Below are 12,478 nucleotides of genomic sequence, written 5' to 3'. Positions count from 1 at the left end.
TCACTCAAGCAGCAGCATTCATTCAAACAGGCCGCACGGCGTGCGCTGCATACGTCACACTCAGACTTTCAGAGGTTTGGATCTCTCATCCGCACAATATGAAAAGATAGATTACTTGGTATATACCATAGACTGTAAAAAATATGGACAAAGCGTCTGTGACGTCACCCATAGACTTTCTGAAGAACGGGTTTGAAGCCGTTTATGGGGGGTATGGGCGGCACCATCTTGGAAAATCTTGGGAAATACCCCAATACCCCAATAACCCCGCCCACCTTCTAACGCAGCGCGCGTCACTCAGCTCGCTCTGCTACTCCGGTTATCTCTGTGTATATTTTAGGCAACAAAATATGTTATAAAAAACCATACTAACTCTTTTCGTTTTCATTTAAAGAAATCTTAAACATTATAGCCACACAAATGTGGTTCAGGCAACGCGTATTGATTAATTTGACAACGCGTTTTTGTTAAATTTCACTTTTATCAATATTAGCCATTATAAAAGTAAAAGGTAAAGTTACAAGAAGCTATACAAATAAAGCAAACTATTCAGTCAAACATACAAAGTCAGCGCTCTAGTCTAACCATACAACGGTAAAGTTAAATAGCTTATAAAGTTATGAAACTTCCCCTCAGCCAAAACGATTGGCCAGGGAACAAATTATAGATTCACGAAACCAAAAATCGCCCGTTAGATATACACAAGACGAATTATATCTCATGTTTAACCACTACAGAGACGCCAGAGTCCGCGGCAAACCTCGACTAGCCGAGGAAAGGCTGTTCCAGGCGGGGTACATGAGCGCCGAGCGCCCGGTCATCGCTGGATCTCACAACTGGATACAATTTTCATAAATCTTTATAAATAAACCACAGATTTGAGCTTTAAACAACTACATTCTCGCCTGAAAAACTCTTAAAACTACATTTCATGATACAGAAACAGTAGTATTATATGTCAACTGTATTAAAAAATGGCGCTGTCAATCAAGCTGTCAATCAAGCTGTCAATCAAAGTTAACCACGCCCTTATTGTCATCCATTTTATATCTAAATACGATCTAAACTAACGACTTAAAAAAAATTCACCCCCCTCACAGTTGTCAGGCACTCGGAAGCTATCGAAAAATCCATTAAAAGTCCATGGGACCAACCTGTAAAAACATGAATTTATGCTGTGAAAACGGACATTTTAACATGGTGGTCTATGGACATTTGCTCCCTTTTGGGACCTCCCTCTAGCGGATTTTCGATGTATTGCAGTTTTTCGCACTTCCGGGTAGGCTTCATTTTTCAGATCAGAATGTTGCCGCTTGGTATATACTTACGATTTAGGTTAAACTGCCCGCGTTCTCCACCAATTATGCAATGTAGTGATTCCGACAGGTCAATTTAGCTCAAAAGGAATTATTAATTAATGTATAGGGAATTTGAAAGAATCACTCATTACGGCCATGCAAATGACTCGTCCAGCGTTCATTTGAACCGGCCGCAACTATCAGCTCTGCAGCGGATATAAATATCCAAACTATAGTGAAACACTATGTATTAGCAAGGTAACTTAGATCAGCAGTTTAAGACATTAAATTTGTAAGCACATAACACAAGTAACACTTCTCTTTAAAATACAAACAAGACTTTATTTATTATTCTAACACATAAAACTGATATCTAACACAAACACACGCACACACATTCATACGAGTTGCAGAAAGAAAGAGAGTGAGGAAAGAATGAGTTAAGAGTGAGATGATGAAATCCCAAGTTTCTATAAGCACTTATAAGACATAACCTGAATGAACCATCAATCATTAGTTTAACCCTTCTATCGTTTCTTAGGCGGGTTATTAAATATATATATATATCAATGCACCAGTTCAGCTTAAGAGTCTGGAGGCTACTTGCTTGTCTTTGCGTTACTTTTGGGGATTCCCTTCGTCGGCGTAAAAAGGGTTTCCAGGGTTCATTGGCTGGCGTCTCCTCGTGCCTGGATAGATGTCTGGGGCGGCCAATCACATGGTGTGCTGGCGGATGGATGGAAAGTCTTTGAAGTTGAAAGCAGGCTTTGCAGTCGAATCGTGGACCGAAACTTTGCCACAAAACTTAACTTAGAACCGAGACTCACAACGGAAAAGAAAACTAAGAAAAGAAAGAAAATTGAGACGAGAGTAGTTAGATGGCTTGAATGAAGCTGTTTAGCCCATGTTCTTCTGATCTTGATTTGAGTTCTTTCGTCTGCTCATCTAAATGGTTACTAGTCTGGGGTGCGTTTCCCGAAAGCATCGTTGGCCAACTATGGTCACAAGTTCCGTCGTTACCAATAGAGTTCAATGGACATTGCGATGAACTTGCGACCATAGTTGGCCAACGATGCTTTCGGGAAACGCACCCCTGTCTGGTTACTCCGTCATGGCTTCTCCATGATCGTTTTAGAATCTACTTTTCTTTCTCAGTCTCAGTCTCTGTGGTTTTAAAAGATTTCAAACCCTGGGGTCATTCAGAGGTCCTTAAGAAGAAGGAGGTCTGTTTTGTATATCTGCCGTGGGATCAAGCAACCTCTGCCGTTATCTTGATCGGGCCCTGAGCTTTTCCATCTCTGAACCAATCAGTCTTTTCCAAACCATCTAACATTGACAACGTTCTTCCATTAGTTGCTTGCATGGCCATAAAGTTCTTACCGTAGACTGGCTGGAGCCTGGATTTTATGGTTCTGGATTGGTGATTTGGAGTGTTGAGTTCTGTGTGGAATTATGTTGGAACAAATCACCTGGAAGATTCATTTGTGTTTGATTCACCCTCAAACCCTACAATAGATAAAATAAAAAATACAAAAACTTGAATTTCACAGAGGAAATGCACCAATTCTGCGATGCTGAGAAGAGAAGAACTGTTCTGGACTGGAGAGAGTTCAAACAGCCCGCGCTCACTCAACCATTGAGTTGTGTCACGTCAGAGGGTGGGGGAGGGGTGCATTGTTTTAATTGAGTAAACTTACTCAATTTCTTAAGAGTGTGTTATATATTAACAATAATTTGAATTAAGTAATATTTTTGTTTCTTGAAACAGATCAGTTTAATTCTCCATTCTCAAATACTTTGATTGAAATTTCACAAATATATTAAGTGTATTATAAATAAATAATTGGTTAGTCAAATACTAAATTCTTTTAGTGAAAAAAAAAACAAAAAAAAAACTTAAATATAACTGTAAATTTGAGATAAAATTAATTGTTGGATTTTTAGTCAATTATTTTGGTATGTTTAACTCAAACAATCAAGTAAACGATATTCAGAGATTTTATTAAGTTAATAAAGTTAAATATTACTGTAATATTTACTAAGCCATTTAATTATTTTTTAGAGAGTGCTAACAAGCCCATCACCAGCAGCGGTACAACAGTCACACCAGAGACGACCTCAGCTGGTAATGTAGTCTGATGTTTCCTCTGTTGCATTGTGTTTTGTCTGAATGATTGTGGATCTCTAGAATTGAACACGTGTGTGAGTGTGTTTGTGTATCTAGATACAGATGATCAGAGGTGGACGGAGTGCTCATATCTACATGAGCTCCTTTTAGTGTGTGTTTAAAGGGGAACATGGCAACTCTAGCCATTTATTCGCCCTTTTTTTGTTGCGTGTTTTCTCAACAAGCTCAACTACAGCTGTAGGCCGTATATTTCACAACACTGTTGTAAAAAAGTCTCACTTTCGGCACCCTCCTCCCCCTTTCTACCGCTGCTCATTATGGGAGCCGGCCAACTTTATCGTGTGGAGCTATGTCTACCGAGGTGGGTAATACATCATACACAGTATCATATGGCGTGTGTGTTTATGTTGAATTGCCGTAAAGCAGTTTGTGTTTCTCGCTCATTCTCACTTCTCACGAGACTTCCTATTTCCAACTTACCGGGACGTTAGTCCCCATGTTGCAAGGTTGCTTTTCCGCCGGGGAACGCTGGGGGGTGCAGGGAAAGTCACCATTCTCACCAGAATAGGTTATTTAACCATCCAAATGATTTCTAAACGGATTTATTAAGTTGAAATAGTTGTCAAGTTCCCCTTTAATTCATTGGTATTCATCAGTCATTATTTTTTTCAGCAGTTATAAAGTTTAACTATGATTTATTTAACTATGATAAATTTTAAAGCTGTGAAATCAATGAAATATACTGTATGAATTGAGGAAATGCAAGTAAAAAGATTAAGTAAATCTTGAGTAAAAAAGTAATATTCAGAGATTGTATTAAGTTAATAAAGTTAAATATTACTGTAATATTTACTAAGCCACAGAATTATGTTTTTAGAGAGTACTAACAACCCCACCAGTACCGGTACAACAGTCACACCAGAGACGACCCCAGCTGGTAACGTAGTCTGATGTTTCCTCTGTACTATTGTGTTTTGGCCGAATGTTTGTGGATCTCTAGAAATGAACGTGTGTGAGTGTGTTTGTGTATCTAGATACAGATGATCAGAGGTGGACGGAGATCTTATATCTGCATGAGCTCTTTTTAGTGTGTGTTTAATTCATTAGTATTCATCAGCCATTATTTTTTACAGCTGTTATCACTCTAAAAACTCTAAAAACCCCAACCTTGCAACTTGGGGACTACCGTCCCGGCAAGATAGAAATTGGAAGTCTCGTGAGAAGCGAGAACGAGAATGAGCGCGAAACACAAATTGCTTTACGGCAATTCGACATAAACACACACGCATGTATGATGTATTACCAGATTACCCACCTCGGTAGACATAGCTCCACACGATACAGTTGGCTTGCTCCAATCAAAACAAACGCACAGGAGCAGCGGTAGAGAGGGGGAGGAGGCCGCCGCAAGTGAGTTTTTTACGACCGTGTTGTGAAATATACGCCCACCACAGCTGTAGGGGGAGCTCGTGAGGAAAACATGCGACAACAAAAGGGAAAATCAGCGAAGAAGTGAGTAGAGTTCGCTAGAGTTACCGAGTTCTCCTTTAAAGCTATGAAATCAATGAAATATACTGTATGAATTGAGTAAATGCAAGTTGAAAGATTAAGTAAATCTGAGTAACTGCATCTGGTACAATATTTATTAGTAATATTAACTCTTTTTATTTATGAGTAATATTAACTTTTTTTTATTTCCTCTAAACCTTTGTAAAATAGAATTCCATACAACCACCAGTATACATGACATTGGCCTTTATTGTCGATGAGCAATACAGCAAATTTTACACCGTTTTAACATGTAGCCTATACAATATTGCCTACATTTAAACTCATTTAACAAACATTTTAGAAGTAAAAATGAAACATTTAAAGATTCAGGTAGCCTAATTCAAGTGTAATCAACCAGTCTGTTAACTAATTTCCACCGGATCAGCGCTGGTTCTCGTGCCGGAGACGGACTCGCGCTCTGCGGGTGAACTTCGAACTTCCGACCGCCGTCCTGCGTTTCACTCATAGCCGAAAGATACTGCGCGCGACTGACTCCATAACCTGCCAATAAACAAACAGTGCGCAGTTCTGAGGACATTTTAGCATCCAAATTAATTATATTCATTATCATTAGGAATAAAGTTGTGTGTTTTATGCAAGGCGTTTCAATCATGCAAAAAGACAGGCGCGACTCTCGTTTAAGGTGTCGAATTCTCCATTCTCAAATATTTTGATTGAAATTTGACAAATATATTAAGTGTATTAATTATATATTAATTATTATTATAAATAAATAATTGGTTAGTCAAATACTAAATTATTTTATTGAAAAAAACTTAAATATAACTGTAAATTTGAGATAAAATTTTTAGTCAATTATTTTGGTATGTTTAACTCAAACAATCAAGTAAACGATATTTGGAGATTTTATTAAGTTAATAAAGTTAAATATTACTGTAATATTTGCTAAGCCACAACATTATTTTTTTTAGAGATTACTCACACCATCACCAGCAGCGGTACAACGTAAAAGTCTTTTACGTTTTACAGCGGGTGAATCTCCAGTTGTCACTGGTGATTGTCATTTGAACCTTTCTGGACACGTTTAATTATATCAAGTGCTGTGAGAAAAGGCTATAAATCTCCACCTCCAACATCCTCACACGCAATATAGCCTACTAGCCGAGACTCTTCTCCATGTGCACAGATGTGACGTAACGACGCAAAGACATGCTCGAATTTCCCGCGGAAATCCACCAGTACCACTGGAATTAAAAACAGTATTACAAGCTTACGATTTTGACTCGAGCTACGGCAAGCAGAGAGTTCTGAACACTGGCTGGTTATGTACTTGCTCAAAAAACTATTTTGGATCATTTTTAACCCAAAAAAGCTACGGACTGCAGCTTTAAGTAAAAAAGTAATATTCAGAGATTTTATTAAGTTAATAAAGTTAAATATTACTGTAATATTTACTAAGCCACAGAATTATTTTTTTAGAGATTACTCACACCATCACCAGCAGCGGTACAACAGTCACACCAGAGACGACCTCAGCTGGTAATGTAGTCTGATGTTTCCTCTGTTGCATTGTGTTTTGGCTGAATGATTGTGGATCTCTAGAAATGAACAATTGTGTGTGTATGTGTATCTAGATACAGATGATCAGAGGTGAACAGAGTGCTCATATCTACATGAGCTCTTTTTAGTGTGTGTTTAATTCATTAGTATTCATCAGTCATTTTTTTTTTTCAGCTGTTACTTACAACCCCAGCACCGGTACAACAGTCCCACCAGAGATGACCTCAGCTGGTAATGTAGTCTGATGTTTCCTCTGTTGGATAATGTTTTGTCTGAATGTTTGTGTTGTGAACAGAGGTGGACAGAGTGCTTATTTCTACATGAGCTCTTTTTATTGTGTGTTTAATTCATTAGTATTCATCAGTCATCATCTTTTTCAGCTGTTATCACCATAAAAAAGTTTAACTATGATTTACAACATTTTTTTGGTGAAACATTTTTACACTCAAAAAAATGTAGTAAATTTTGAAGCTGTGTATAGTAAATTTTAAAGCATCAATATAATCAATAAAATATACTGTATGAATTGAGGAAATGCAAGTAAAAAGATTAAGTTAATCTGAATTTTAAGTAAATTCTTTACTTAGTTGCTGCAGTCCGCAGTTTTTCCTCTTTGTCGCCATCTCTGTTCGAAATCTGCAATTGCAGTTATTCGTGGAATTATCAACTTCACGTGGGTTGTGCCTCGGCATGGCACAGCGCGGATGAATCCAATGTTTTGAGGGGAATGTGCGGCTGTCAATCACCGTGCTGGTGTTGTGGAAACTGTCATTCGCAATCACAGATTCTACGTTTTGGAAGTATGACCAACATAAGAATTTTTCACCGGAAAATGTCGTCTGAACTAGTAAGTAACATCCACTTTTGTTCTGACCAACTAAGGGGAAAAAAGCATTGCAGTAAATCACGCCGATTAAATCTAACGATCGCTAATCAAATCACGTCAAACCGTGCAAATTATACTTTGTTCTCAAATTGTTAATGTTAACAACATCAGCATTGCATGACTACATTTAATGCCCTTCCGATATTTGTCCTTGTTTTCGCACGGGCCGGTTGCAGTCTCTTTTTTTCTCCGAAGTCTTTCGCGTTTTACAACGGGTGAATCTCCAGTTGTCACTGGTGATTGTCATTTGAACCTTTCTGGATCCGCCATCAAATTGACACGTTTAATTATATCAAGTGCTGTGAGAAAAGGCTATAAATCTCCACCTCCAACATCCTCACACGCAATATAGCCTATAGCCGAGACTCCTTCTTTGTGTGCACAGATGTGACGTAACGACGCAAAGACATGGTCGGAATTTCCCGCGGAAATCCACCAGTACCACTGGAATTAAAAACAGTATTACAAGCTTACGATTTTGACTCGAGCTACGGCAAGCAAAGAGTTTTGAACACTGGCTGGTTATGTACTTGCTCAAAAAACTATTTCGGATCATTTTTAACCCAAAAAAGCTACGGACTGCAGCTTTAAGTAAAAAAGTAATATTCAGAGATTTTATTAAGTTAATAAAGTTAAATATTACTGTAATATTTACTAAGCCACAGAATTATTTTTTTAGAGATTACTCACACCATCACCAGCACCGGTACAACAGTCACACCAGAGACGACCTCAGCTGGTAATGTAGTCTGATGTTTCCTCTGTTGCATTGTGTTTTGGCTGAATGATTGTGGATCTCTAGAAATGAACAATTGTGTGTGTATGTGTATCTAGATACAGATGATCAGAGGTGAACAGAGTGCTCATATCTACATGAGCTCTTTTTAGTGTGTGTTTAATTCATTAGTATTCATCAGTCATTATTTTTTTTCAGCTGTTACTTACAACCCCAGTAAAGGTACAACAGTCACACCAGAGACGACCTCAGCTGGTAATGTAGTCTGATGTTTCCTCTGTTGCATTGTGTTTTGTCTGAATGATTGTGGATCTCTAGAATTGAACACATGTGTGAGTGTGTTTGTGTATCTAGATACAGATGATCAGAGGTGGACAGAGTGCTTATATCTACATGAGCTCTTTTTAGTGTGTCTTTAATTCATTAGTATTCATCAGTCATTATTTTTTTCAGCTGTTACTTACAACCCCAGTAAAGGTACAACAGTCACACCAGAGACGACCTCAGCTGGTAATGTAGTCTGATGTTTCCTCTGTTGCATTGTGTTTTGTCTGAATGATTGTGGATCTCTAGAAATGAACACGTGTGTGAGTGTGTTTGTGTATCTAGATCAGTGGTTCCCAAACCTGTCCTGAAGGCACCCCAACACTGCAGATTTTCTTTGTCTTCCTAAAGCCTGGTTCACACGGCAGGATAATTAGGCCGATTTTAGCCGCGATTCACCCCTTCCGACAATCTTAAGGATGCTCCGATTATCGTAAAATAATCTGATATTCCTGCCGTGTGTGGTGTGTTAAGACTGCTCTCGTCTGCTCGGCAGGACGTCGGGACCGCTCCGATCTCAAATCGGGGATATCCAACATGTTGGATTTATTTGGCCCGATTTCTCCTCGTGTGTGGTGTCCCCCGGGGACAAACGAGCACGCAGCCTGTGGACTGTGGCGTGTAGCCAATCAGAAAGCGAGGTGACGAGGCGGCGAGGATGCACCGGGAATCAAAATCAAGACAGCCGGCAGCATGGCGCACCAGAAAGTCCGGTAGACGTCGTAGATCATCGACTTTTCTTTGATAACGTTTTTTTTCGGTTAAAGACAAACTACAAACTATCGGCACTGCATCCTCTTCATCCGCCATGATTGTTTACTCTGAAGTCACGTTTGATCTCGAGGGATTTTGCAAGATTTCCCGTCTGACCTGGGAATGCTCGGGAGTCAAATCGGTTCGTGTGTGATGTGTTGATTTTGCCGTGTGGCTGCGCACCACATACTGTACGACCAAAACTGTTAGATCCATGATTTTTTATCGCCGTGTGTGAGGTCTCTCAGGTTTGGAAAATCGGCCGACAATTTTAAAATCGTCCCGTGTGAACCAGGCTTAATCAAACACACCTGATTCAACTCATCAGCTCATTAACCCATGTGATAAAGACAAAGAAAACGTGCAGTGTTGGGGTGCCTTCAGGACAGGTTTGGGAACCACTGATCTATATAACAGATGATCAGAGGTGTACAGAGTGCTTATATCTCCATGAGCTCTTTTTATTGTGTGTTTAATTCATATTCATCAGCCATTATTTTTTTTCAGCTAAAAAGTTTAACTATGATTTTTTGGTGAAACATGTTTACACTCAAAACAATTGAGTACATTTTAAAGCTGTGAGATCAATGAAATATACTGTATGAATCGAGTAAATGCAAGTAAAAAGATTAAGTAGATCTGAAGTAAAAAAGTAATATTCATAGATTTTATTAAGTTAATAAAGTTAAATATTACTGTAATATTTACTAAGCCACAGAATAATTTTTTTAGAGAGTGCTATCAACCCCACCAGCACCGGTACAACAGTCACACCAGAGGTGACCTCAGCTGGTAATGTAGTCTGATGTTTCCTCTGTACTCTAAAAAGTTTAACTATAATTTTTTTGGTGAAACATTTTTACACTCTTCACTTTTAAAAAATGAGTAAATTTTAAAGCTATGAAATCAATGAAATATACTGTATGAATTGAGTAAATGCAAGTTAAAAGATTAAGGCCACATCCACAAGAAGCCAGAGCTTTCCCTATCCGATGTTTTTTTTTCCGTAAACACGGCGTCGTCTCAAGAAATATCTGTGTACACACGAAACCACTGAAACCGACTCAAAACGATGTAGAATACATGCCAGACCAGTATGTGGCGCTGTAATTCTGCCACAGACATACACTAAAAACGGAGAAGAAGACTTAAAGCATGCGCATAAACCTTGCACGTATATTATTGTATACAACAATAATATTAGGCACAGTAGCTTGTTTTTTTCTTTTCTTTTTTTCTTTTTTACCAAGAACTTTATTGAACAATATGAACAACCATAAATGGCCTGGTACAAAATATGAGTCATGATATTCGATAGTTAGCGGACGCATAAAGCTTGCCACAAAGAACCGGCAAAAGTAATCATTATGAATGTGTCAAATATAGCAAGGAGACATTTTAATTGTTTATTAATAAACTAATGTTTTATTAGTTTCAACATTAGTTAATGTTTTAACTAATGTTGATTGGTTGATGTGCGTTTTAGCATTGCTAAGAAAATTCCCGCTCCTCCGTGAGAGATAGCCTGGCTACTGTAGAATGGCTACTGTAGAACGCAAAAGCCGAATCCCGGACATTTTGGGCGATCTCGAAATCCCGGACAGACTCGTCACGGACACTCACGATAAAACAGCGTCTTTTAAGTTTTGAGTCAACTAGTAGCCTAGCCTAGTTGTTTAACTGCGCGCTCTTACCAGTAGACTTGGCTTGGGAGTGGCCTCGTAGGGCAGCGAGCAAGTGCATTCTGAGAGTTGTTGTCTTTCATCCACATGAGCCAAAAATAAATTTTCTGGCTTTTCTCAGTCTAAAGACTCCAAATTCAAAAATCATTTCACATTTATACTACATAAATGACCCATTTTAAATACACATTCATCTTTCCAGAGGTGAAGTAATCCCTTTAATTATATTCATTATCATTAGGAATTAGAGATGCATCGATTGATCGGCCATGATCGGCGACCGACCGGTCAGTCTGACATAGGCCTATATGCTGATTTTAGGCCAGTCAAATGCATCGCGCAACATCAGTATCACACATGCACACGGAACGCACATGTTGGAAACCTCATGAATTACGGCCGTTTCACACCGCAAATGTCAGCGGCGCGTGTGCAGCGCGTTTTTTTTCCGTCATGCATGTTAATCAATGAGTGCATTCACACCGGCAGCAGGAGCAGCGCGTGAGCGTCAAGCAGTGTCGCGTGAGCAGCAGTGAAGCGCGGGTTTCGTTGCGGGTCTATTTTTGCTACTACTCACGCTCAATTAAAGTGAAAGCACACATTTGATGGACAAACTAAAAATGACTTCACACAAAAAGTGCTCAAAATGCACAGAATAAGTAGGCCTATGTCTAGTGTGTTTTAACAATAACTCCAGTATGTCAGAAAAGAAAACGAAGACTCAAAAATATTTGTAGAATATTTACACATTTAAACTTGTTTTCATTATTCAGTTTTGGTTGCAAGCATATGATTATAAAAAATAAAGTAAACGCCAGAAATTATAGAAATATCTTTTTACTGCATGGCTATAGGCTATGTATGTATGTATGTATGTATATGTGTGTGTATTTCCCACACCAGGAGTAATATATATGGTTCTATTTTATAGCAAAATCTGTTAAAAAAAAAAGATTCTATGCAAAATGTAAAATGTTCTATTAAAGAAAAGATAGAAAATAAATATTTGTGTGTGCTGTAAAGTGGTTAGAAAAAAATGAAACCGGAATCGGCTAAAATCGGTATCGGCAGGTCAAACTCAATGAAAAATTGGAAATCAGAATCGGCCTAGAAAATTGTAATTGGTGGATTACAATCGGTGGACTCTATTAGGAATAAAGTCGTGTGTTTTCTGCAAGGCGTTTCATGCAAAAAGACAGGCGTGACTCTCGTTTAGGTGTCGAATTACGCCTCTAAATCATTTTATTTAATGCAAAACAACATAAAGCACAGTAATGATTTTATAGATGAAATAAAACATACACAAACCTGAATTTCACAGAGGAAATGCACCAATTCTGCGACGCTGAGAAGAGGAGAACTGTTCTGGACTGGAGAGAGTTCAAACAGCGCGCGCTCATTCAACCGTTGAGTTGTGTCACGTCAGAGGGTGGGGGAGGGGTGCATTGTTTTAATTGAGTAAACTTATTCAATTTCTTAAGAGTGTGTTATATATTAATAATATTGATTTGAATTAAGTAATATTTTTGTTTCTTGAAACAGATCAGTTTAATTCTCCATTCTCAAATATTTTGATTGAAATTTCACAAATATATTAAG

The sequence above is a fragment of the Rutilus rutilus genome (assembly GCF_951802725.1).
Source record: "Rutilus rutilus genome assembly, chromosome: 2".
Lineage (NCBI taxonomy): Eukaryota > Metazoa > Chordata > Actinopteri > Cypriniformes > Leuciscidae > Rutilus > Rutilus rutilus.
This window is presented reverse-complemented; position numbering follows the sequence as displayed.